Here is a 5,547-nt window from a genome sequence, read left to right as displayed (position 1 = left end):
TTCCCTGGTGAGTTTCCTTTCTTCCTGGGCTGCCCTGTGCCTTTCCTCCTCAAGGGCCTTTCCTGGAGCCTCTTCCCATTTCCCTGATGTGGTCAATGATGCCAGGCACAGTCAGGCAGAGCTGGGCTTGGGGCCTCACAGGGCACTTCCTATCGTTTCAGACAGAACTATCTCCAGAGTCAGCCCTAAAATTAATGCAATCAACTTTTAAAATAGCTGTAATTTGTTTCTTAATGCTGTGCAAAATGCAGTTGTGAGCCCTTTGGTAAAGCAGCAGTGTTTTAAACTCCTGGTAACCAGACCGTCCAACTCAGCTGAGCTCCTATAATCAAAGCCCATTTGTCTACAGCCTTTCGTGCCTCTTTCTGTTTGACAGGGTGGGTATCCCTCACCCAAAATGACCTGGGCAGTGCCAGAGTAAGCATGCAGGCGGTCCGGGGGCCTCTTTGCCTGCGTGCTGGGCAGGTGGCCTGGCCGGCTCCAGCCCTCGTCCCGCTCACTCTCCTTCCAGCGAGGAACTTTTCCCCTCCTCAGCTGAGGGTCTCTTCTGCTCGCTGTCCTCTCCACTCTAGGTCAGCTTTGTGTAAAGATTCAATGACGATGTGTTTTTGTGGTCTGAATCTGAGGCTCAGAGGCCCTGACCTGCTGACCTATTTTCCTTTGAAGGAGAGCACTTGACCTCACATTTTTCTTGGGATTATTTCTTTATTTCAAGGAGTTCTGGCCTAACACTGGTTTGCTGAGTCCACTCAGACAGCAACTCAACATGAAAATAGTGCATGACAACATAAACAATCGTTCCTTGTTTACTTGGGTTTATTATAGAATTTACAATATTTGAATTAATATTTTTTGAAGGAAAGCTTTCCCACCTTAACTATGAAGGATAAACCAATGAGTTGTAAATTCATAAAATGTTGATAATTTTGCTTTATTTGGCATCTTGTCACTCATGTCAATGTTGGAGGACATTTGTAAGTCTGGCATCAATAGGCTTCCAATTCTTTGTATATTGATAAGAGCATCAATATGATGAATGATATGAAACAATTATGAAAATAAATATCATTGAATATGAAATGCTTCTAAATAATTATTTAAAATGTTGTTTTCTCCAGTGCCCATGTGCCCTCTGTATTAGTTATTAGAAAAAAAATCAAATAGATTATGTGGTTACAAATATTTTGTTTGGGAGTTACCATGCTTATATTCACAAGACAATTAGCACTTTTACGCCACGCTATACTGTTAACTCAGGACATTTGTGTATTATTTCTGAGTCAAAACTAGACCATGACATGGCAGCAATGCCTATTCACCAAACTCTTGCAAGGAAAGAGGTTCCGGACTTGGGAGGCCAACCCAGCTCATCTGCTGGGACATCCTGCTTCGAAGCCTGTGTGTAGTCACATTTCTTGATTGCCCTCCTCTGCTTGCCAGAGAAAGACAAGCAATTATTTCCAAGCCTGAATCCATTAACCATCAACTGTCTATTTTCAACGTTGAGAAAAGAGTTAAGCAGGAAAACAAAAAATGTGTTTGACTATGAAAATATTTTCTGCACTTACAAAATAAATGAGAAGACCATTATCTAATCTATATGGCCTAAATCTCTAGATGGAAAGTATTTTTTTTAATTAAAGAGGATAAACTAGAACACCCTCCTAGCTGCTAGAGATGGAGGGCGTCCCTGCCCCACACAGGCAGGTCACCTGCCCTGTCCAAGCGCACTTCAGGCCGGTGGGGCCTCTGGGTGACGTCCACATCCTCTTGCTCTCTGGATTAGCACTGACTTCCCTCCTGTTCCATGTAACTAATCAGAAGTGGGAGAGAATATCAACAAGAATAGAACCCGCAGTGGTGTGAGAGAAGCGGAGACTGAGCCCGGGTGCGCACCAGGCACCAACCTGGCAACAACCTGGGTCCGGGAGGGGTCCTGCCTGAGCCCTCAGCCTCCACAGGGCTCAGGATGGGGCCCGGTTGCACATGTAGGACTGAGAGCTGCTGGAGAGGTAGAACCACCACAGGATTTACTTGCTCTTGGGGGCACAATGAAAAGCTATACTTGTCTCTAAATGGCAACTTCTATTCTAACTGTACCACCAGGTCACTCCCCACACTGCAGCAAATTATGATTCTGTATTCAGGGTGATCAGTGCAGACCCTCACAAGAGTGTCCTGGGGCTGCCCTGGCCCCCATGGGGCCTGGTCCTTAGTTAGGAACAGGATTCCTGTGGGGCTGAGTTAAGGTTGATGGAGAGAAACAAAAAGATCTGTTTTTAAAAGCTGAAAAGGAATTGTTTGTTGTAGGAGACAAAGTGCAGACTTGGCTTTGGCCTGATGAGGAGCAGCAAGTGTCCCTACAGCTCTCTGGAAAACACCAAGAAATGAATCAAGTTTGAACCGAGAGTACCTCAAAGTCCCTGGTGTCATGGAGTTGCCTGGTACTATCCATGGCACATCCACCGTGAAGGATTCAAGGATTACCTTCCATTGTCGGTGTGTTAACAATCGGACTGCCTTACAGAGGAAGTTTTACCTTCCACTGTCAGTTATGTTAACAATCAGACCGTGTTACAAAGGAGGTGAGAGGTGATTATCATCTTTAACAACCTGAAACCATCACAGTAATATGTAAACATTAGCGTGTTTCATGTAACGTGCACTCAACTGCAAAGCTGCTCTTTAATTACTAAAACTACGGAAAAATATTTTCTGTCTTCCAAGAGGGAGAACTCAAAATCTGGCTTCCCTTCAGCTTTTATTTGTGCCACGGGAGGATGGGTCCACCCGAGTTTATCCCCCAGGCTGTGGAACAAATAAAAATGGCTCTGTTGTGACTGGCTGCCAACAGCGTCTCTGGAGCTGTGAGTGGAGCACATGCCACATTCCGATCTAGAAGGTCCTATCGCGCTTTGGAGAAGGGCTTAGAGTTGTGAAATTAAACTGTTACCCAGAGCACTTTTAAATAAAGTGTGCAGAAATGCCATCCATAATGGAAAAACAAGTTCCATTTTTACAGAAACATTGCTATTATGAGATGCATAAGAGAAAAGGTGTGAAAGAGTTAAAAGAGGCCACCAGGGGCGATTTGGAAGGGACGATTGCGAGAGGAGCCACCACGTCCCCACCACACGCTCTGAGAAGGGCAGAAAGAGAGCCGCACCTGCACCCACAGAGGCCCGAATTGTGCCTGGACCACGTTGCAGCCTGTCCCAAACCAGAGAAGCTGACGAGATCCTTGTCCTCCATTACCCCAACAAGAGCTAGATGGTAAAATTGGGACACAATTTTAAGCATATATACTGGATGTGTATGCCTCGTGAGGAAACGTTATTCTCAAATCTGCCAGTGTTGAGTACAGTTATGGTGCAATATCAATGGGCCAAAAAGACAATAATCATATACCTAAGTCACTTCACTGTGAGGACCATTTCGAAGCCTTTAAACAATAAACAGGACTTTTACATAGATATTTTTGCACTTTTTGTATATAATGTTTTAATAGCAGTTTATGATACCATGCAAAATATTAATTTAGGTTATTTCCAAGACCCTATCCTAATAGGGGTAGACCACTACTGAGCTCTCTTTCTTCAAAATCAAATTTGAGCCAAAGCCTCTTACTGCTGCTCACTGAGTCGTTTGAGTATTGCTTATTTTGTGAGAAATTAGGTAAAACCTCAGTAGCCAAGACTGCCTAGCTTCTCCAGATGGATGAGCACATACCTATGATCACAGGTCCCTCCTACAAATGATGGATAATAGGTCCTTTTAAAGGCAGATGAGACTTACCTCAATGTAAGAGGCTGAAGTCACAGCCTTCACTTAACAGCTTGCAGAGAGGGTGCTTTGGCGCTGCCCAGACAAGGTGGAATGGGTGTGGAGTGTGGGAAGAGGCTCTCCGGAGGCAGGTGCAGTGGGTGGAGCAGGGCAGGAGTGGCTCGGGCAGGTCCCTCACTGGGACAGGCCCTCCAGGCTGGCTGTGGCTGCCATCTGCTTCTGGGGCTTGTGTCAGTGCCCCAGTGCTCACATCACACTCTCTTCTGCTTACGACAAGAATGGAGACACATGTTTCACTTCTGGAATTGATGACCATAGGGTATTAGTCCATTCTCATACTGCTATGAAGAAATACCCAAGACTGGGTAATTTATAAAGAAAAAGAGGTTTAATGGACTCACAGTTCCACATGGCTGGGGAGAGCTCACAATCACGGCAGAAAGCAAAGGAAGAGCAAAGGCATGTCTTACATGGCGGCAGGCAAGGGAGATTGTGCAGGGGAACTGCCCTTTATGAAACCATCAGATCACGTGAGACTTAGTCACTGTCACAAGAACAGCATGCGAAAGATCTGCCCCATGATTCAGTTACGTCCCACTGTGTCCCTCCCATGACACGTGAGAATTATGGGAGCTATAATTCAAGATGAGATTTGGGTGGGGACACAGGCAAACCATATCACATGGGAAGCAGTGACTGAAGCATGATTTTGGAATATTCTGTTTCTGCACAGTGTCTGACAATTCTGATTCTAAAAGGATCCTGATGCCCAAGTCTGTCCAGGTGGATTTGGGCTCAGTTTCCTCACTGTGAACATGGAAGAGACAGAGAAACTGTTCCCTAAGATCCCATGAAGTTCTAATTTTCCTAAAACCTACAGGAAACGTGTGCTTTGACACTTTGGCATAAAATGCAGAGATTCTATTTAGCTCCTGGATTTAATATAAAGGAAAAGATGTGGCCAAGAATCTTGAGGTTAGCATGTGGGCAGGAAATAAACCCGTCAATGGTCAGATGGGATAAAAGTGTTCTTGAAACTTTTTCCCTGTTTTCTGCAGCCCCTTTCCCTCTCCTGATACTTAGAGAAAAATATGTTCTTTGTTTAAAAACAAAAGCTTTTAATGGAAATTCGACCTATGGCTTGCTAAAAAAAAAAAAAAAAAAAAAAAAATTACTCTTCCCTGGTGGAATTTTTCTGGGAAGATAAAGATTTATTATAATGAAGTATGTATAATTAAAGACTACCCTTTATAGAAGACATCCATTAAGTCTTTCTTGCTGCAGCCTTTTTTATTTATGGGAGTAAGAGTGTGTAGAGTACATTTCATCTTTAAAGTACCTTAGCAAACATTAAGTAATTTTTGCAGTAGTATTAAAAGGCAATATTTTTAATTTTTAATTTTACATTTCTCAAATTGGTTCATGAAAAACTAAGGCTTAGTGGTTCACATATAGCCGTAGATGGGGTGGTGTCAGTCAGGATTACAGTTTTTCATTTTGTCTGCACTCTCGACTATGTCTTACATAATATAGGAAGAACTGGAACTTTTAGTGAATTTTTCTGAAGTTCTCCAAGCAGAAAAAGGAGCAATGCTCATAAGATGTTTTAAGGCTGTGTACAGGAAAACGCAAGGGAAGACCAGAGGGGGCCACTGCGGGTGACGTGGGACTGAGGACGGTGGATGCTGATGCATCCTCAACACATGAGGAGCAGCTGCTGGAGGCTGGACCGCGGGGCAGGAGAGCTGGGTGGGCTGGAGGCTG

General features: G+C 44.1%; 1 protein-coding gene across 1 annotated transcript in view; it reads left to right on the top strand.

Annotated features, from left to right (window-relative positions):
* The window catches only part of SNTG2 (syntrophin, gamma 2), a 269,966-nt gene that overhangs the window by 234,078 nt on the left and 30,341 nt on the right, over positions 1–5,547 (top strand). The window lies entirely within an intron of this gene.

This window comes from Mandrillus leucophaeus, unplaced genomic scaffold (assembly GCF_000951045.1).
Source record: "Mandrillus leucophaeus isolate KB7577 unplaced genomic scaffold, Mleu.le_1.0 Scaffold355, whole genome shotgun sequence".
Taxonomy (NCBI): Eukaryota; Metazoa; Chordata; class Mammalia; order Primates; family Cercopithecidae; genus Mandrillus; species Mandrillus leucophaeus.
The sequence above is the reverse complement of the archived record's forward strand: the minus strand, read 5'-3'. Positions and strand labels throughout refer to the sequence as shown.